Here is a 23150-nt window from a genome sequence, read left to right on the forward strand (position 1 = left end):
ATTTTCATTCTAAAATTACGGTTTTAAAAAAAAGGCAACAGCCTGTCCATCCAGTTAACTGTAAAATTTACGGTAAAGAACATTTTTTACCTTTACCGTATTGAAACCGTTTATGAGTAATATGGTTATAAAACCATGAATACAAAACTATACGGTTTTTTTAACTATTTACGACTAGCATGTTTTCAAAACCGTAAAAAATAAATTTAACTGGACATAGGGTCTATGCCTTTCGTAAGGTAATGGGCATTGGAGAGTGCTGGACACAAATTGGGGAGTGCAGAATACTGGAGACTGTCTGCTATAATATGTACCCATCTGCAGGGAAATAAGTAGCTTAATTTGGTGGGCTTAGTAAGTGCTATAAAATTCTGGCTGTGAGCCGTATTAGGTAAAGGTAGTTAATAAACGGCCGGCCAGGTGGCCGAGTGGTTAGCGTGCCTGACTGCGAAGCCAATGGCTGCGGGTTCGAATCCCGCTCTGGGCATGGATGCTTCTCTCTTTGTGTTGTCATCTGAAGTGTGTGATGTGCGAATGTGGCCCACCCTATAAACGGGTATTTGTGGCAGTATGGTGCGGATAATGTTGCTCGCCTCCGTGACTTAGGTTCACAGGTGCCCACTGGGTAACGTTAAATGAGCAACACTTCAGGCATCTTCCAAAGTGAAGAACGAAAGTTCAATACCTGCCGCTACGAGAAAAAAAATTAAAAATTAAAAGTTTAAAAAAAAGTTAATAAACGCTTTTTCTCGCAGTTAGCAGTTTGATTACCATCTGTTTGAATCAACATGACAAAAAAGTTTGAAAACGGTCAAATATCTCAAGAAATATACATCAGATAAAAAAAAGGGAAAAATAGTCGCATTCAATATTTTTTTTAAATCTATCCTATAATACCTAACAAGATCTTTCACCCCCACACCCTTGGGATGGAGTTGGGGATACTTTGAAATTCAATTACGAACCCTTATTTTTTTATTGCAGATTCAGATTCTCTGAAAAAAAGTAACTGTATTTGAATTGTAGGTTTCTGCATTTTGTTTCACAGATGGCGCTGTAATCGAGAAAAATTAAATAGGGTACAAGCTGTTGAAAATGGTGAATTTACAATTTTCAATTTCAAAACATGTAAGTAAATTACAGTTCCTAGGAGCATAAATAAAAGCAAAGTAAACCAAAATAATATTATACATAAAAAATCAACTATACATAATGTGTAGTTTGAAAGTTTTAATGATTTTAAATTGTTTACAACTGGTACTTTTGAGCACTTATTTGGTAATGAACCATTATAACGTGGTAACATGATGGATAGATGGTAACATGAATTACGTTTTAAAAACTGTGATATGACTTGCCTTATAAAATATTTTAAATGCTTACAAAATGTAATTAAGCTTTAATCTAAATGTGTTAAATTATAAACTATCACACAGTGAAACTTTGAAGTAATTTTAAATGTTTGAAATGAAAATTCTTTAAATGTTTGGACAAATTACTTTTACTTACAGCTATGCAAGGAATAATAATGCAGTCATTACCGCTGATTTCATGAAAACTACATTTAAGAATCTCATTTATGGTACTCGTTACTGATACTCGAGTCTAAGTTAACTTATTTCCATTTCCAGTCATTTAAATTAATGACTTATTGATAGAGACTCATTAAGATGCGTAATAAGAATAGCCTTACAAATCTTGTTGCGGCACCATCTCTTTACTCATTATTAACTTTTGCATTCTAAGAATAAACTTGATTTATGAGAATTATTGCAAAACAAATTACCTTTCTTCTAGTTAGGAGTAAACTTGAATTCTCCTTAATTTAGAAACAGAACTCCACGGTTTGCTGATAATAGTTTTCTAAGCTGAAGGTTTATTAATGATTTGTGAACAAAAAAATTTTTCTTATACATTGTAATGATCGCATATGGATATTAATTGAAACGATATAAAACGAGCTGTTACATTGTCTTTAATGTTTACAGAAATAGAATATTTCTAAATATGCAACAATTTATACACTATCTTTGAGTTCATCATAAAACATTGTGATGACGTGGCAACATGACTGATAGTAACATGAATTGCATTGTTAAAACTATGATATACTTCAAAAACATTATAAATGTTTAATAAATATAACTAAGCTTTAATCTAAATATGTAAAACTATTGTATATCATATAATAGTTTAATAATAATTATACATGATATACATGATACTTCGCATAATTTTAAATGCCTAAAAGGAAAATTCTTTGAATATTTGGACAAATTTCTTTTACTTAACAGCTTTGCGACGAATAATAATACAGTGATTACAACATATTTCATGAAAACTTCATTTCAAAATTCCATTTTTGATACCTGTTACTGATACTCGGGTCTAAGTTAACTCATTTACATTTCCAGTCATTTAAATTAATGACTTATTGATAGAGACTCATTAACGTGCATAATATGAATAGTCTCACGAATCTTGTTGTGGCAGCACTCTTTACTCATTGTTTACTTTTGCATTCTAAGAATAAACTTGATTTGAGAGTATTATTACAAAGCAAATTACATTTCTTCTAGTTGGGAGTGAACTTTAATACTCCATAATTAAGAAGCAGAACTCCATGGTCTATTGATTGCAGTATTGTAAGTTGAAGGTTTCTTAATGAAAACTACTATTTATGAACAAAAAAAATTCGTACATTTAATTGATCTCATATAGGTATTAATTTAAACTTAGTAAGACGCGCAGTTACAGTGGCTTTGCATAAAAATACAATATTTCCAAATATATAACAATTAAACAGTATCTTACAGTTCATGATAAAACATAGTAATTTGTATTTTTAGCTACTGTTACATGGAGGGAATAAATCAGTAAATGTTGTAGCAGAATCTTAGTTGAACTAAAATTAAAAAAGTATCAAATTTGATTGGTATTGATCCATGAGAACTGCAGTTAAGATCCCCATGATACTCGTTACTTAAACACGGATTTAAGTTGACTCATTTCCATTAGCAGTCGTTTAAATTAATGAATTATTGATTGAAGCTCATCAAGGTGCATTTTAAGCATTGTTGTACGCATTTTGCTATGAAGACATATTTATTCCTTCATATTTATTGTATTTCTGCTTTATAAGACATTGTTAAACCAATATAAATATAGCCAAGTAAACTTTAATTTGTAAATGGAACTATTTGGCTAGGGAATCATGATTTTCATAGCTAAAACAGTTTAAGAAATTTATTGTCCTAAATTAAACTAAAATTATTACGGATAAAGTTGTTTTTGTGATATTATTACAATTATTTAGTTGGGACATACCGAAATTTAAACTCTATGTGAAACGAGGTAATTCCTAGTTAAATTTTAAAACTTAACGGAAACAACTTATCCACTCACCCATATTAACTTCAATGTATCTATACAGTACTTTGAAATGCTTACAAATTTAACGATGCCTTAATAGTTTGGATTTTTAAGGCTGTTTCCATCGTAACATGAAATTATGCTTTTTTGCGAATAATATATTACCTTTATAACTACTGTGAGTTTGCAACTGATACTTGTGACTATTAGGTCAAGTTTAGCCTATCTAAAGCCAGGGCTGTCTAAGGTTATTTTGAAAATCGAGCAAAACGTTGATATGGAGAAAACCCACAGTTTTGTGAAAATTAAGAACGTTTGTGGTCTAATTTGTTAATGTTTAAAAGCTTACCTCAATGCTGCATTTCTTGGGCTCATAAAAATTAACAAAAACTGAGAATAAGGCAGTGATTTTGGTAATTTTCATACAATGTGGAAAATGTTGCCGAATTGGCGATTTTAACGAAAAGTTTAATAACTTTTAATAAATTTAAGTTATCCGTCTATTCAAAAGTCCAGATAATTCTTCTCTGCAAGATTATATATCTAGTTTAAAAATCATAGCATTGCTTCAAGTGTAAGGCACTTAAACTGTGGATTTTTTTGTTTTCTTTGGGACAAAACTTCGAAGAACAGCGTCAAAGCACTTTATTTGAAAATTATTTGTATTTTCTCATTTAAGATGCTTCATCGATGGTAAACCACACCCATGTTGCTACTGAATCGTAAATTTCACAAAATTTAATGGCAAGCAAGCTTTAATGTGTTAGCACAAATGAACTAAAGAAAAATCCTATTTGTATCATTCTCCATCTATAAAAAGTATTAAATAATGAAAACTATTTCATTTGCTTCCTGATGAACTACGATGCCACTAAAAGTATTGAAAGCTTTTGTTATTCAGGGTCCCATGATCATTTTAATTTATTTTATAATCTACGTTGATCAACCGCCCCAAATCTGAGTTTACGACTATCAGTGTTCAACACCATTGGGACAAACTATCCTTCATGGAGTACCTTTTGATATAACTAACCCGCATTTGCGTTATATGGAGAGGAATAATATGAAAACCTTCCATGTTTAGACCGACGGCAAAGGGATTCTCACCCGTGATTCGTCGACCACTCAGAATATTTCACGTCAGCACTCTGGTTGGTGTGACTCTGGACCAGAATAGCCACTGCCAGGATACGAACTTGGGTCATCTCGTTAGAAGGCGAACGCTCTATCCCCTGAGCTGTCACGGCTCTCCTATATGTCTTTCAAACAACGTTTTTATTAGTTATAAGCTTTATGTATCGAAATCACGTCAATTCGCTGAGCACAATTCATTGCGAGCAAATCATGAGCAAAATTCATCATGAACACAAATCATCGATAATTCGTCATGGGCGTAATGGCGACAATTCGTCACTGCTACATTTTAAAGTTTGCACAGTTCGTCACGGCTATAATTGGTCGTGTGCATGATTCATCATGGTAATACATAATTCGCTATGGGTACAAACATTACTTGTCACGTTATAAATATTAGTTTTCGTAAGTAATATTCATATTCATTATATGTAGGTTTTAAATGTTTTTCTGAAAATTATATTTCTGCTTTATAATCTACAATTCATCACTTGCAAAATTCGTCACTGTGGCGATACGATATTTGCACAATTGGTCGCGGGATCAATTGGTCAGTTGAAAGATTTATCGTAAGAATAATTTGTCATGGGTACAGTTCATCACAGTCCTTACTTGTCACGTTATAATTAATAGATTTTTGTAAACAATATTTATATTCGTTATTTCTAGGTTTTAAATGCTTTTCTAAAACTTACATTTTAGTTTTATAAAAAAATTATTAGGATAGCCATAATTAGGAAAATAAGGTGCAAATAGTACAGCTAGGAGAATTTTCGAGCCTCTTACTGCAACTTTTACTTTCTGCATATTTAGCTATAACTTTAAAACTATTTAGACGAATTAAAAAATATTTTCTCCGAATGTAAAAAAAAACTAAAAACATTCGTTTAAAAGTAGCTTTTATGAATTATTTAATATGAAAATGATTGAAGCATTTTTATTTGAAAGGAGGACAATATTTTACTTTGTTATATAAAATTCTTATTTTAGTACTTATTTTAAAAATTCGAGAAAAATCCTTCACCTATGGTAAAACAATTATATGTATTTATTGCAAAAATCAATTTTAAGGATCAAAATCAAATTCATAATATAGAAAGATTTTAATCCTACACTTGCTCGTTGCAAATCTACTATTTCAAATGCTAGTAATTTGCTATTTCAAATGCTAATAGTTTCTTTAAAACGTAACGCAATATTTTATTATGTGCTATATCTGCCGCTGATCCGAGTTCTAAACACAAGACGAGTTGTGCACACGATGTAGTTGCGACGTATAGTTTTCGTCGTGGCATATTGTCCTATGACGAATAATGCGCGACGAATTGTCGACAGGACAATGAGTCTTATTTGACTGTTCAGTCTATTTGCCAGGATAATAATTAAATCCGATTATTGATTTACTTAAAAGTAAAAAAATTTAGAGGATATGAAAGTGTTAGTTTCTTGTACGCTGTTAAAATTTTAATTTCGATATTACGGTAAAATAACCAGAAACAGTCTGCCCCTCCAATCAACCGTAAAGCTTACGTAAAAAAAAATTTTTTTTTTTTTACCTTTATGGTTTTTTGACCATTTACAACTGGAATAGAAATACTGGACTTTTTGTGTTAGATAGATCCTTTTTTGTGAATCAGAGTATCATATTTTAATAGTCTAAAGTCAAAATTTGGTGCGTGCATTACACTAGAGACTCTTCATGTGTTGAAAGGAATGAAGGATATATTGTGGTGCCAACGCTGGGACTCGAACCCCAGTTCTGTCGGTCATGAAACCGACAGATTAGCCCTCTTGACTTTAATATGTACGCAGTTGCAAAGGACTGAGTGATCTCACTGGGTGGGCCTAAATGATGCGATAAAATTCTGATTGTCCAGCCGTATTAGGTGAAAGCAGTTTGTAAATGGTTTTTTTCACAGTTAACAGTTTGAGTACCATCTTATTTAGATTTATTTGTCTGGTATATGGTATATGGTAAACTATTGTATACATGCTTAATATATATTGTATACATATGGTATATGGTAAAATAACAGTTAAATAAATTGTCATTTAACCATTTTTACAAGAAATTTCGAACAGAGCGTATGTAAACTGAAATCCAGTTTATTTGATCTTACCTTTTATTTTAACAATCACGGGACGCAATAAGAAATAACTTATTCAATAAAGTGAAAATATTTGAAAAAAATTAAATAAAAAATTATAAAGGAAGCATGGAAATAGAAATTTAATCTATTTAAGTAACCACTGAAGTTTTATAGCAGATAAGTTATATAATCTTTTAAAGTAAAAGCCTGCAAAAATTCAAAATGAACAATAGGGTCTAACTCCAATATAACAATTTTTTAATCATTTATTTTATTCTTGCTGCACTCTGAATAAAAATACCAAAGAAATTTTAGAAGTCATAAAGATTACTTTCGTTTACTTTTTCTAGCCTAGCATTTTTGCCCCTGGTATGAAAAGTAATTAATTGTTCTTTTAACTAATCATGCGTTGCATTTGATGCTGCCTTCAAGCAACTATATGAAGAAAAAAATGCTAAATTAATTTTATGTGAGATTATTTGTTAATTTTGTGGCAACACAAAGAAGTTCATAGCTATAAATTAAATTACAAATATTTCTATGAAGTATAAGTAACAAGTTTTGACACAACTTTAGATTATATATTTTCCTTTAATTAAGTGAACTCAAAATGAATAATAAAGTTTAAAATATTCGAAAGCGTAATATTTCACCCTAAACAGTTTACTACCATAAATATTTAATTTTTTTTAAATAACCCCTTCAAATGTTTTGGGCATTTTCGTTTTTAAATTCTTTTTTAAACATTGAACCTTTAATAAAAATAAAGATAATGAATACAAATATCGTAATAAAGAGAAGAATATCACGATATATGTTATCTTATCACAATGATCTACTTAAAATTTGTTTCTTCAATTCCCTCAATTAATGAAATAAATAGAACTGTTTTATAATTTCTATATTTTTGCCATCATGCTTTAAAATAGTTTTATTTGTTATAATTTTCGTTTTTTAAAAAACAATTACTGCATAAAATGTCATTTAACTTAACATATTCACTTAACGAACACATAACTAAATATCAATACGTTTATTTAATATGCAAGATGTTATTGCTTTTAAGATTGATTAATGATTCTAATTATAAATATAAATAATACTAAAATGAAGTAGTATATTTTAACAGTTATGTAACATTTTACGAGAACAGCATATTCTATACAAAATTTAAAGCATTTAAAATTAAAAAAATTTTTTGCTAAATTTGTGAGATTGTTTGAAAACATTTGACTGCTTTAAACAGCAAATATATTTTGGAAAGTTTCATGATTTAATTTAACAACTAATTTTACAGTTACAAAATATCCTAATTTTTACCAAGCATACACATTATATATACTATTCGTAAGCATTAGTTAAAAAGTAGAAAACACGTAAAAACTCACTTTTAGCTCACAAACGTTATCGATTTATTGACGTCTGATCCCTTCTTCGAATTGCTGATTCCGAAATGATTTGAATTTAACGTCAGCATATAGAATTTGTTATCTAGAAAAAATATACATACATTACATTTCAAGAATATTCAAATTATTTTAAGAAAAATGTTTCAATTAATTACGTTGATTACTTTTATGAATGATTTTACCTAAATTAATTCAGTATTCATTTAACATTTCCATGATTCAATAAATCGCAAAATTCTATCACTTTTCAAAGCTTATGCATTATACGTTAATTTCAATATTGTATGTTATTTTATAATGAATTTTCTTATTCACTGTAAGAAATTTCTTGGAAAAATGGTTAAATAACAATTTATACCATTGTCATTTTACCATATTCAAACAAATCAGTCAAATAACCATAAATAAGATGGTAATCAATCTGCTAACTGAGAGAAAAACCATTTATTAACTGTTTTCACCTAATACGGTTAAACAGCCAGAATTTTACAACACTAACTACGTCCACCAAATGAAGCCACTTAATTCTTTGCAGATGGATACATATTATAAGTGTCCTGCCTGTTATCCAGTGTCCTGCACTCCCTAATTTCTGCCCTGCACTCTCGAATGCTTATAACCTTACGAAAACCTAGCTCTTATGTCCTGTTAAATTTCTTTTTTACAGTTTTAGAACCATGCCAGTTGTAAATAGTTAAAAAAAACGTATAGTTTCGTATTTATGGTTTTATAACCATACCACCTGTAAACGGTTTCAAAGCCGTAAAGATAAGAAATGTTCTTTACCATAAATTTTACGGTTAATCGGATGAACAGACTCGTGTCTAATACTGTAAATACTATTCGCTCTAATTTGCATGCATTAGATTGATCTCCAAACCATGAAGTTTACAAAATTAACAAACCACGAAGCTTACAAAGAAGGTACTGAAATGTCACTTGTGAATCAAGTTAGTTTTTTTCATACGGTAAGTCTTATCAAGTTATGAAATATAATATTCATAAAAAAACAATTTTGTCTATTTTGCTAGGGTCATGAAGATACGGATTAGTAAAAAAGAATGTTTCAATAAAAAATCATAGAAATTTTGATAAACGAGAGATAACAAATACAATTGAGCGTCACGTTTAAAACATTTTAAAATAATTATTTTTCAAATTTCTTGAATAACGACTTTTTTTTCTAATTTAGCAATTGACTTATTATCTTTAAAATTAATTTAAGTTCAGAATTATGGACGAACTTCATAATTTGTAATTCAAAACAATGTAATTTTTAACTTTATTTCTAAACTTATTTTTTTAGTTTCTGCTTTTTTAAAAGCAAATTTCCAATTAAAGAGAAGTATTAATGCAACACAGTCTTATACATCACACTTATAAAAAAGTTATGACCAAAACTACCAGAATATGATAAAATTCACCATGTTTCTGACTCTATGGGAACATTAAAAAACTAGGTATTTTTTACGGAAGTGATTTTATAATGACTTTGGTAAAATTAACAATAAAATATGGCTTTATAATAAGTGATAAAATTAGGTAGTTTTATCATAATACCTTAGAGTATGGCACAAAAACCAATTATTTGGTTAAATTTATTATTCAATTTTGTATTTTTTACTTGTGTGATAATAGAAATTATAATTTTTAAAAGTAGAATTTCGGATAAACCATTTTCATATGAACGAAAAAATTACTAAATGAATAGTTTAAGTATCGTATATTTTAAACTTTATCACCCGAATTATATTCTGTTTACTAAAAATGTCATTACCATAAAGTACAGTAAATTTATCAAATTTTTTTTCTCCGTGCGTCTGTTTTGGAATAAACTTATTCAAAGCAAAAATTTAAATTTTTCATAATCTTTTTCTTTGAAATAAACAAAATAAAGTTTATATATGGCTTTCAAATCTTAAAAATTATCTGTAAAAAACTTCAATTTTAGCCTGAATGGCGTTAGATATTTGGATATCTACCTTGATGGCTAGAAAATTCTTTATCATGAAGTCAAATGATATTTACGGAGTAACCTTTTCTATAATACAGTGGCGAGCTAAAATCTTCTACCAGTGTATTGTTATTTTAATTTTATTTATAAAAAATTATATGAAAGCTATTTTTCCTTTAAAACATCCTTAACTTTTCAATACACCGCAGTTTTATGTGCATCTTTTAACAGGTCCGTGTATATTTAAAAAATTATATGTATAAATAAATATAAGCTGAAAGAATTTGTAAAAAAAATATACTAGTTGGAATCTTTTGTAAGCCAAGGAAGACTTTGGCGCACGCATGAAATAAACAATACGTTTTTTTAGTAATTTCAAACACTCGAAAGTAAATAGTAACTAAAAGTTCTAACTTTCTTGACAGCACGGTTTTCCATGCATCTTTTAAAGGATTCATGCATATTTTTAAATTTATAGGTGTAAATAGATACAAGCAGAAAGAATTTATAAAAAACATACTGGTCGAAAACTTTTGCATGTCTAGGTAGTCTTTTGCTCATATGTGAAATAAGCAATATATATTCTTATTAATTTCAAAAACTCTAGCATAAATTGTTTGATCCAGAATTTTTAATGTTAGCTCCCATATTCGTCTTACCATCCATATACTTCTTCTCCCATAACATCTTACGATATACTTCTCTAGTATTGATCGTCAGAACTTAAAAATTAAATTTCTAATGAACTAATTGTCAAATGTCTATACAATGTCATGGCATAAAACTGCTTTAATAAATCAAATATTTATTCAAATCTTTGCAAATAATGACTTTGATAAGAGAGCTATTTAATATTTAAAATGAGAACTACAAGAACTTCACACTGAATAGAAATTACTTTAAATTCAATATTCTATGCACGAGTTATTGATTGCATTCAACATCAACTCCATGCAAATTTTCAAAGAATTGAGAGTACAAGATCAATCTTAATTTATCCAAGTCATGAAAATATTCTTGTTTGGGTAAATCTAATAAACTATTGTTGTAAAATGTGATTTTCATCAAAATTTCAATTCTTTTGAACTAAATGTGGTGAAGTAATCTGAATAAAATATGTTTTGAGAGGTTAGTTTTGCTTCATTAGATAGTTAGATTTTCTATTTTCTTCATTTTATTATCAAAACTGATAAAAAGAGAAAAGCTACTGCCAGTTTTAATTATACAAAAGCAATAAAATATTCTTTCCCTCATTCTTTATGGAATTCACTCATTCTTTATGGAATTTGACTTGAATAAAACCAGATCTTTATATTTGAGAATGAAATAAAAGTGTTACTTAAAGTATAATTATGAAAATTTTATGTTAATTTAAATAAGCTGCTGTTGAGACACGCTTAAATGTTTTTTTCTGTAAAATAGCCCTAATTTTATAATTAATCGTGACATTTCTACACTTTTAGAATTTTCATTCTAAGATTACGTGAAATAACCGGTAGCAGTCTGCACATCCAATTAGTCGTAAAGTTTGTTGCACGAAACCTTCTTTACATATACGGGTCAGAAACCATTTTTGACTGATATTGTCCAAAAACAGTGAATGCAAAACTATATGGTTTGGTACCCATTTACAACTAGAATGCTTTCAAAACCACAAATATAAAATTTAACTGGACATTGGAGTTAGGTTATGTTATGCTTTTTAGGTAATGTCATTGGATTTAAGTTGCGGTTGAGTCGTGTTTTATCAAGTGCAGCAGTCTGCCCATCCAATTAGTCGTAAAGTTTGTGGCACGAAACCTTCTTTACATCTACGGGTCAGAAACCATTTTTGACTGATATTGTCCAAAAACAGTGAATGCAAAACTTTATGGTTTGGTACCCATTTACAACTAGAATGCTTTCAAAACCACAAATATAAAATTTAACTGGACATTGGAGTTAGGTTATGTTAGGCTTTTTAGGTAATGTCATTGGATTTGAGTTGCGGTTGAGCCGTGTTTTATCAAGTGCAGCAGTCTGCCCATCCAATTAGTCGTAAGGTATGTGGCACGAAACCTTCTTTACATCTACGGATCAGAAACCATTTTTGACTGATATTGTCCAAAAACAGTGAATGCAAAACTATATGGTTTGGTAGCCATTTACAACTAGAATGGTTTCAAAACCACAAATATAAAATTTAACTGGACATTGGAGTTAGGCTATGTTCTTTTTAGGTAATGTCATTGGATTTACGTTGCTGTTGAGTCGTGTTTTACCAAGTGAACCATGGAATGTGGCTTAATTAGTTAATTTAGTTGTGCCATCTATCGTGAGAGATAAGAAATACTGGTTTTTTTGTGTTCAGCACTTTCTCTGTGGTGATACCATGCATTCGTAAAAAAAAGTTTCGTATTCCAATAGACAAGGGTTAATAATCTAGGAATGCAGGACACTGGATACTCTTTATGTGTTGAAGGGATTAGAAGAAATGTTGTGGCGTCAACGCTGGGACTGGAATCCCCGTTCCGTTGGTCATGAGATGATAGATTAGCTTTATTGGCTATACCAACTGCAAGGATTTAAATGGCTTCAATAGGTGAGTCTAGTTGGTGTGATAAAGTTCTGGGTGTTTCACCGCATTAAATGAAAACAACCAATAAACGATTTTTCTCACAGTTAACAGTTTGAATATTGTCTATTTTATGGTTATTTTACTGTTATGGTAAAATAACAATTAAAAAACTGTTTTTTTAACCATTTTTTCGAAAATTTTCAAACAGTATATCAAAGTGAAAATGTTAAATAAATATTAGGTTATTTGAAAGAATTATAAGTTTAAAAAATTTCACAATTAGCACTGTTATAACTTAAACTAAGGTAGATTTAACTTCATCTATGGTTTAATAAAGAAAAATGTTTTGATAATTTTTCATTGTATGAAATATTGCACTGTGACAAGAGTAAGAAAACTGCAGACGATTTATGTGGCTACAGCGAAGGCATTAAAGAGTTGTGAGGCTTTCTCCTCCAGATGTTTTTACCAAGTTTCTTTTAGGATGGTAAAGTGGATTTATTTACGTGGATTTATTTATTTATTCATTTTAAAAACTATTTTTATGCCCTTGACCCTTTATTAATATCTAAAATTTAATAAATACTTTTATCTCAGATTTATTTAAAATGTTTTTTTTAAAATAGAGCAGATCTAACAAACCGAGTTAATGAAGAGATTAAATGAAAACGTAGTTTATATTTTTATGACTTACAATCTTTACTTATTTTATTTATTTATTAATATTTATTTTTTAAATTTTTATTTGTAATATTATGTGGCGAATAATGTCTGAAATATCTGACATTTTTTAAAGCAGCCTTCCAGGATATTGAGAGAAATATTTCCCGATAAAGTTGACTCTAAAAAGAGTACATTTAAAATATTTTGTATTCTACTGCTAGTTTCGAAAACCTAAACGTAGGACAGAAGCCCTTTAGAATTGTAAATAAACTGTCAAAGGTATCATAAACTTACTTTACTTGTTTCCCAATAGAAAGTGCTGTTATCAAATTGCAGACAGAATACAGATGACATTTAATCCTTTGAAACTTCAAACCACAGCTTCATACAGCTGGTTCAATTCTATGCAATGTAAACCCTTTAATCTTAAACATGAAGTAGCTTACAGCATCGATTTTGTTTTCCGATTTAGTCAGTTTATATGTTTTTTTTTTGTAATATAAATCGAATTTATATTTTTATACATAATACGCTTTATTATTTTTGAATGATAAATAAGTAATATTTTGAAAAGATGCATTTAAATTTTTAAAGTTGTTTTACAAAAATATTTTCAAAGCGATAAAATTATTGAGAAAAAGAAGTCACAAAAGTAACCATGAAAATAAAATGCTAATTTTGTTTGTTTTAATTTAATTAGTAAGTTATGGCTAAAGCACAAAGCAACGTGAATAAAGCATAAATGCAAGTACATAAATGGATATACTATAGTTTCAGTTCCATAAACAAGAATCTCGGTGTCTGATTTGCCTTTACTGGTAATATGACATTTTTAACATTCCTCAAACATGAACCACTTCAAACAGCTTTCAGACACTGAGGAAGGTTTTTGTCTATAGAATTGAAACTTTAGTATATCCATTTATTTACTTTCATTTGTGTTTTATTCACGTTGCTTCTTACTTTTGTCTACATAACACAAAGTATACCCTATCCTTAGTTGAAGTTATTACTAGTTCACAAATGTAATACTTTAAAAGAATATTACCATTAAATACTAAATGGTTTTGAAATTAATTGTTTAAAACAAATTTAGCTTTAATTCTAATTAAAAATAAAAAAGTCTACAAAAGGAACAATACAAACTAGCTATTTTGTATGGATACGATTAGTATTTTTTATTTCATAATGATAAAAAGATATAAAGCATCAAAAACGCTAAAAAAAAGTTTTGAAAAACGAATTAGTTTTATTTAAAGAAAATAACCACTTTCAATTTCGTCTTAGTTTTAAGAATAAATTTGTGTTTAAATATTCCTTTACGATTCCGCCTTAAACTTTTTTGAGATTAAAATTTTAAAATATTCAGGGAATAAAATTTTCAAGATAGTTTGACATCATATTTCTCTATACCATAAATACTAATCAAAACTATTTAAAAAAAGTTAAATAAAACGATGCTATGGAAATTTCTTTTAAACATTTGTTCGGCATTCGTTTATGAAAATGCGAATGCTTCAAAGAAATTATGAGGAGAAAAGTAAATAAATGCTATGATTTTTTTTATTTATTTTTTAATAATTCTCGTAACATAATTCCGGGAGGGATATGAAACAATTTTAAATTTATAAAGATTTTAAAACGATATCTTTGACTGTATTTTTTCTTAATTTTTTATACTTGCATCGTTAAGAAGTTTGATTAGCGAATTCCTTTACTTAATGTTTTCAATTAAGATTTCTTAGATCTGCGCTCTTGCAGTTTCGATAAATTTGAAAGAAATAAAATAAAGAAAAAAAACTATAATGGGAAATATTAAATTTATTTCAAAATATTTTTTTAATTCCATCCTTAAGGGAACTCCAGCTGGTGCTTGAAATCTTAAAACAAATGCAATTGTCTTTACATTGTCATTTTCAAGTTATTAATTCTTTAATTAGAAGTCATTATAGATGAAAAAAAAATTTATGCCTAAGAGGGTATAATTAATAAAGAAGTTCTTATTTCAATTGAAAAAAATCAAAGAATTGCCATTGTAAATTAAAAAAGATAAAATGATTATTTCTTTTTGAATAACATTTAAAAAAAGTTCTGGAAATTACGCTAAACAAGATTATCTATTAAAATAATACCTAGACTTTTTTATTTTATGAATTGTTAATTTTATAGCTTACTGGAAAAGAAACTAATCTCAATGTTTGAAAAAAGGCATATTCTATAAAAATGCGTCTTAACTTTTATCAGAAAAGGTTTATTCAAAATATTCGATTTGCAAATTAATATCATATATTAAGTGCAAATTAATGTCATAGTATAAGTAAATTGCTATATTTTTTCATAAAATTAAATACTGAAAGGGTAAATTCTCCAAGAGACATCAGCCAACTCCAATTAATTTTATTATATAAATGCTTTCATGAATAAAGTTTTATCGATTGCTCTCAATACATTTTCGAAAACACATTTTTTTATTTAAAAAAATCAATATATAACGCAATCATAAAGGCAAGAAACTAGCCAAACACAGAAAAAATAAAGTGAACAATTCATCTTTGGATCCCTACACTGTAAAAGAAATTCTGTATCAAATTACTGTATAAAGTACCAGCACTTTGTATGCATCTTTGATAAAATCTATGTTACCGTAAAGTCCATTTTTATCGAAAAATTTTTATACTTTAATTTTTACAGTAATATTTATTTAGTTAGAGTTATTCAGTAATTTTACTATATTTATTTCCGTAAAAATTTACAGTTTATCAGAATTTTTGAACCGTAGCATGTTTCGATACAAATGGATTTTAAGGCAAAAGCTACGGGCATCCGGAGTGCCGGTACTTTTCATCGGAATTTTATCCGGAATTTTTTGCAATGTAGCTTCATGTCAGTCACTAAAAAATTTAGTTTATGTATTATGATCAAGGAAAGAATACAAGAAAAAAACACATATGAAAAAAAAAAATAACAAAATTTGAAAGGGAGCGCCGGAGTATGTCTGGTTTAAAGAAAGTTACAGTTGTCAGTCATAAGTTAAGTTGTCAGTCATAAAATCTTAACAATATAAATCTGAATCTGATCAGAAAAAAAGACAGAGTTTGTATAAAATTAATTTAAAAATATATCTTCTTCATTGAATCGAAGAATAGTAAGTTTTTTTTAACAAAATTATTTAAGTTAATTGTATTTTGAATTTCACCATTAACTGTATTTTATTCTTTATGAACATATGACCGAATTCTCCTATTCAGCAATATTTTTCTGTTGTACAGTCAGATCTAATAGGACTAAACGAAACTCTGAAGCAAGTTCGCTACAATATTTCCAAAATCCATGCATCAGAGATAAATTAGCAACATTTCCATAGTAAAAGTATAAAACTAACTATACCACAACTTAAGTAAAATATTATTAAGCATTAACTTACAGTACAATATTTCAGTGAGATATATGATGTGAATGCAGGAAAATTACAATATGATATATGGGCCAATTTTAACTAGTTCTCAAAATTCAGAAATGTTTGCATTAGGTGCCCTAAATATGAATCTATCATACTTCTTATTCTTATTTTACGCATTTATTAAAAAAAGTTCATAATTTTTTTTAAATAATTGCTAACTATTTGTAACAAAACATAGTCGATTGAAAATGCAGCATTTTACTTCAAATTAAGTATGATTATTAGTTTTTTTTTAATACTAACCAACATTATTTTTTACTTTATTTATTTTTTCATATTTCTTCAACTATATTATGTTCACCAAATTCTAACACCATCGCATGCCAAATAATAAGTTTTTGATCATTTTCAACATGTCCTTTTCAAATTAAAAATGTTTACTGTATTAAAAACCGAAACCTTCTTTAAAGAATTTATGTTCAGTTTTTTTAATAAACTGGATTAGTTCTTTATTTCTGCGCAATTCTGGACAATAAACAAGAGCAACAAAGCAAACAAAAGAACGTTATTGTGGGAGAAAAACCATTAATATAAAGCGCATTACTAGCGTTATTTTCTTTATTTTAAAATCTAAAAAGGGCTGCGAGTAAATTTTTAGCATTCAAGGACATTCATTTAATGAATAGCCTTGAAACTCATTTAAAAAGAAATTGAATTTGTATGAAAAATGCTTCAACAAAGTTAACTATACATTACCTAGTACATATTAGTTAATATTTCTTGTAGTTTTAATGAACAATTGTATCACGAGTTAACAATTGTATCACTGTATCACAAACAAAAGGAATAAGGATAAATAACAAGACTTTTATAATAGACTATATATATAAATAACTAAGATAAATAACAATAACTCTTTATATGAATATCTAAATTTCTTAAAGCGAAGAATAATTAGGCTTAAATTAAATTCTAGCAATATTTATTGTGTAATCAAATTCACAAAAAGATTGATGTATGCAAAATTAAATATTGAAGGAAAAGCATATTTCCATCACTGTGTCTTTAGTAAGTAATATTTGTGGAATTTGTTATCGTCATTTGCAATATTATGTTTAAAAAGAAACTATAAATTATAATTTACAATATAAATTCTACCCAAGATTTAACATTTAAAAATTATAAATTAATAAAAATGTGAGCATTTAAAAGCTTAAGATAATTTAAAATGCATCAAAGTAATCTAAAGCTCTTAAATAAAAGTTAAAGGAAGTTCATCATAATTTACAGTAAAAATCAGTATCAATAAGAAAGCTTAAAGTTTTCATTAAGAAATATATATTTTTTTAATGCTCTTAATTATGAAATATATTTTAGTAAACTACTTAGCATTAAATATTATTTATACACATTTTATATTAATTTAGGAATTTTGAATGCAGTAACACTAAATCATTGTAAGTTAATCTTTAAAACTAAATCATTATAATTATATTTACTCGAATGCAATGATATTTACTTTTTATTCAAATTTACTTTTTATTCAAATTTATTTCTTGTCGTTTTTTAAAAGTATTCATGTAGACATTGAGTGTTTAAGCAAGATTAAACATTATACTCACATTTTTCAAAGTTTTTTCAGTATCAAGGGATAGGGCTATTTAATAGATTTTATAACGGACTTAACTTATTAAATTCAAATTTAACTTGTTAATTTTACAAATGCTCAAGTAAAGATAGGGTAATATTTGCAATGCAAATGAAAAAAAAAAACATGAAAAGAACGCAAATAAAGTTACAGAAATGAAGATACTTTAATTTCAATTCTATTAACAAGAACTTTCCTTAGTCTCTAAACACAAAACGGCAGTAGAAAACAAAAGGCACAAACACGTTGCAATAAAAAAAGTGGTTTAATCAGTAGAGGAAGAGGTATAATAGCTTGAACAAGGATATAAATAAAGAGAAATAAGAAACAGGTATGATGGGGATTGAAGGGAAGGAAATTGCACCTGTATCCTGTGGATCGCACCCAACAACCCCACTCTTGTTCCTTATCTCCCTTCTATATCCTTACATTGCTCAAATTTATTCCTCTTCCCCAACTAGTACAACCTTTATTGCAAGGTGTTTGTCTTGCTTACAGAAATGAAACTATGGCACATCCATTCTGTACCTTTATTGCGCTTTTTTTCACATTGTTTAACTTTTTTTGCAAACGCTACATAAAATTTACGTTCTAAAATTATGTTCAAATAACCGGCAGCAGTCTGACCATCCAATTTACTGTAAAGTTTATGGTAAAGAGCATTTTTTACCTTTAAGGTTTTGAAACCTCTTACAGCTAATATGGTTAAAAAAAGAAACTAAATTCCAAACTATATTGTTTTTTTTTTAACCATTTACCACTAGCATGGTTTCGAAATCGTAAAAGAGAAATTTAACTTGACATTGTAGTTAGGCTTTTAGTTAGGTAATAGGCATGGAAATAGGTTGTCGGCTTAGTTGTGTTTTAGCAAATGAACTATGGAATGAGGTTTAGTTAGTCTATCTGGTTGTTTCACCTGTCGTAAGAGACGGGAAATATTAGACTTTTTTGCGTTAAGCAACTTTATGGTGCTACCATCTATGCGTGGATGAGAGTATCATATTTAAGTAGTCCTGAGTCACAAATTAAGAAGTGAACCTTTCCTGTGTTGAAGGGAATGGAGAAAATATTGTAGTTTCAACACTGGGAATCGAACCCCAGTTCATTCGGTCATGAGATTGACAGAGTAGCCCTCTCAGCTATAGCATGTATCCAGCTGCAAGGGACTATAGGCACTTGACAGTCATTATATTTTTAAGTGTTTGACAAATTTTATTTTACTGTATTTTACCTTTCGGGGGTATTGAACTGGTTACACTGCAGTGTGGAGGTAAAAAAATTTTTACTGTGAATGCACCGATCGAATTTTCGATTTAAAATTGTGGTAAAATAATCGAGAATAGTCTGTCCATCCAATTAACCATAAATTTTACGGTAAAGAATATATTTTACCTTCATGGTTCTTAACCATTTACAACAAGCATGGTTTCAAAACCACAAAAGCGAAATTTAACTGGACATTAGAGATAGTTTAGCAGCGTTATGGTGCTGCCATCTATGCGTGAATTAGAGTATCGTATTCATGTAGCCTAGGGTCACAAATTATGGAGCGCAAGACACTGGAAACTTTTCATGTGATGGAGGAAATGAATAAAATATTGGACATACAAATATGTGTCAATACTGGGACTCAAACCCCGTTCTGTCACTCATGAGATTAACAGATCAGCCCTCTCGGCCATAATATGCACCCACCTGCAAGTGGCTGCATTAGGTGGGACTAGTTGATGCGATAAAATTCTGGTTGTTTAACCTGCAAATAATGTGTGAAAGCAGCAAATAATTTTCTCACCGTTAACAGCTTGAATATCTATCATCTTATTTATAGTTATTATAATGCTTTGTTTGAATATGGTAAAATAACAATTAAATAAATTGTTATTTAACCATTTTTCTCCGAGAAATTTCTATCAACATATTTAATAACATTAAAATTCAAATTTTTAATGTTAATGTATTATATTAATAGTAGATTTCTTCAAATGAAATATCTTATCCTGCATACCTTTTAAACAGCGAAAATTGTTTAGGCAATTTTATTCAATCAAAGTTACATCCATTCCGGAAACTAGTAAAATGGCTCATAAAAATGTAAGATAAATACGCATCAAGTAAAATTCTCGTAAAAGTAACGGACCATAGATCTTAATACAATCGGTCTGAAGGGATTTCCTTTTTAGCGCTTTTAATCCAATAAAAATCACACGTCAGAAAATATTCTGGGTTTTACTACTAAAATCAGAGTAAGATTAGGAAAAACTTGTCAGAAATTAGTTTCATGGAAAAAAAGTATCCCAACTATTTGAAAAGAAAGTTTTACGATGGACCGTTCCCTATAAATAGACGAATTGTGTCTCTTAATGCAACGTAACAGTTGTTGATGGAATATTAACTTCTTTCTTACGTTGAATACATTTACACAAGTCCATTAAAATAGTTAGCTCTGTCCATTTCTACAAGTGCATTAAATGTGTCGGCATGAGCAAAATGGATAGTAAAAGAAAAGAGTTAATTTCTGAGAAACAAATGAGACAGTGCTGATGGCTAAAACTCTTGGAATTATTTATGTCTCACGCTCTCTGAGAAAACAAATGATTCTTCGTGCATAATAACTCCTTTCAATGTAATGATGTTAAAGGAAGGTTATACAGTACAGAACCCGTTATCCAGAAATCAGAAAACCGGAAAACCAAAAAACCGGAACGAAATTCGATAAATTTTCCCGCTATTTAAAAAAAAAAAATTTATAAGATTTTAGGATTTTTCTTTCTTTTTTGAAAGATGTTTACCTTACCATCATTTTAGAAATAATCATTAGTGTATTACTTCATCGTTTTTTCTTCTTTTTAAGATTATTTCTAAATATTTTTCTATTTTTAGTTGGGTTTAACTATAAAAAAACGGCTTTTTGTAACGATTCAGAAAACCGGAAAAATCAGTTATCCGGAATAGCGATGGTCTCGATCATTCCGGATAATCGATTCCCTACTGTAGTAAAAGTATTATATTTAATCTGAACCTTGATTGCGTAAACTGATTTAGTTTTGAATTAAGATTTTTGTTATACGAAGTGATTATTATTTTTTTTTACTATTTGATTTTATTTTCTGTACACTTGCGGCTAAATTTTAATGAAAAAATGCAAGTAAAAATATTCTTTAAAAGAAATTGATTATGGATATCTAACAATCATTATCGTTTAAATAGATTTCACTTCAAACTGCAAAATATTGTTCAATTTAAATGGAGGGAAATTTTAAAATTTAAGATGCTTCTATTATACTATATACGTTTAGAAACTTATACTTTATTTTAATCACAACAGATACCCGATCAGTATTAAGTTGATGGTGGTTGGCAAGACTTACTGTTGCAGTTAACTAACCACCTCCATAATCGCATGATTGATGCAGTGCTAAGAAAGATTTAACTATAGAAGAGTCAGAAAGATTAATAACTGAGACTATTCAAGTACACATTAAATATCATTTAAGCTTACTAGTACATAAATGTATCAGTCATATTTAAATACGTACGATATTACAGTACATGACATAAAATTTGACATTGGAAACAATACTATTTACGAAAACAAGGTTAATACTCCTTCTTATATTTTATATAGTTAATTATAAAAAAATAAGAAACAAAACTTTCCATTACATTTACTTTATTTACAAAGGAAATATACTTGTTTGATTAAGCTGTTTACTTCTGCATATCACAACAAAAATGCATATCTCTCTTTACTACTCCATTTAAAAAATATATATCTCCACAGTAGGATGCGATGTTATTAAAAAAACTGTATAATGTTTCGTCTTTTTTATATCAAGCTTATAGTTGAAATATTGCGATAAATTTGATATTGCGCTTATTTTATAACGAAGCTTTATAACATATTCGTTTCAGGCACTTGTTAAAAGCTTCCACATCTTCAGGCAGACTCTTTTTCTCACATACAGTAGATAACAGTACATAACATATATTAATATATGTATATGTAATACAGTATATAAAATACAATTATAAAAGTAAAGCATTCCCGCAGCAACATACAGTAGATTACAGTACACAGCATATTATTATATGCATACGTAATACAATATATAAAATACTAATAAAAAAGTAAAGCATTCCCGCAACAACCCATTCTGAGTCTAACAGCATGGTTGTGGTAATGTTGTCCCCATTGCGCACAGGCCGTCTTTACTTTCTAGATACGCTTGTATGCACCGATCTGAAGATGGGTTGGTTACTAGCCGCCATATAAGATCATACCCCAATTCCATATAATGGTAGTTCAGTGCCTCGATCACTCAGCCAATGAGGCTCAGTGGTTAATTTATATTATATTCACACAGTTAATTTATATTATTTACTAAAACAGGCTTAGTAATTTCTTCATTTTAAACCTGTAATTATTAAAACACTTTTAATTATATTTACAGTTTATTTATACATACTTGATTAAGTTGTTTGCTACTAAATTTTACAAAAATATATATCCTTAATTTAGTTCTGAATTTTATAAAAATAACTATTGCTATTCTAATATTTTCAGAGTGAACTATATATTTTTTCTTTAGATATCACGAGTATAGCTCAAATGCTGCGTAAAATTAGATTATAACATTCATTTTATAGCGAAACTTGATAACGTCATCTTTTCAGACGCTTGTTAAAAGGCTCTACAACCTCTAGCGAACTCTTTCTCTGAATAAAGATTTTCCTTTTATGTAAACTTATGGGGCATCAATTTTCTTGATAATGTATGAAAAGAATATAAATGTTTAAGGAAAAACGTTTTAAAAACTTACGCAAACATGATGTAAAATAAAATCGGTGAACAAGATTACTCTCTTATATGCTGACATATTTGAAGTATAAAACCATAATAATGTTCTTTATAAGTTAGTTTTC

General features: G+C 28.6%; 1 protein-coding gene across 4 annotated transcripts in view; it reads right to left on the minus strand.

The window, feature by feature from the left end:
• LOC107450089 (transient-receptor-potential-like protein) overlaps nucleotides 1-23150 on the minus strand; it is a 202090-nt gene that overhangs the window by 162835 nt on the left and 16105 nt on the right. For all 4 annotated transcript variants that reach the window (XM_071187496.2, XM_071187497.2, XM_043042127.3 and 1 more), the window contains exon 2: nucleotides 7985-8087. The gene's annotated coding sequence lies outside the window, so the exon portion shown is untranslated. The remainder of the gene's footprint in view (nucleotides 1-7984; nucleotides 8088-23150) is intronic.

Source organism: Parasteatoda tepidariorum, chromosome 11, assembly GCF_982258835.1.
Source record: "Parasteatoda tepidariorum strain Cologne lab strain chromosome 11, Ptep-v5.0, whole genome shotgun sequence".
NCBI classification, from domain to species: domain Eukaryota; kingdom Metazoa; phylum Arthropoda; class Arachnida; order Araneae; family Theridiidae; genus Parasteatoda; species Parasteatoda tepidariorum.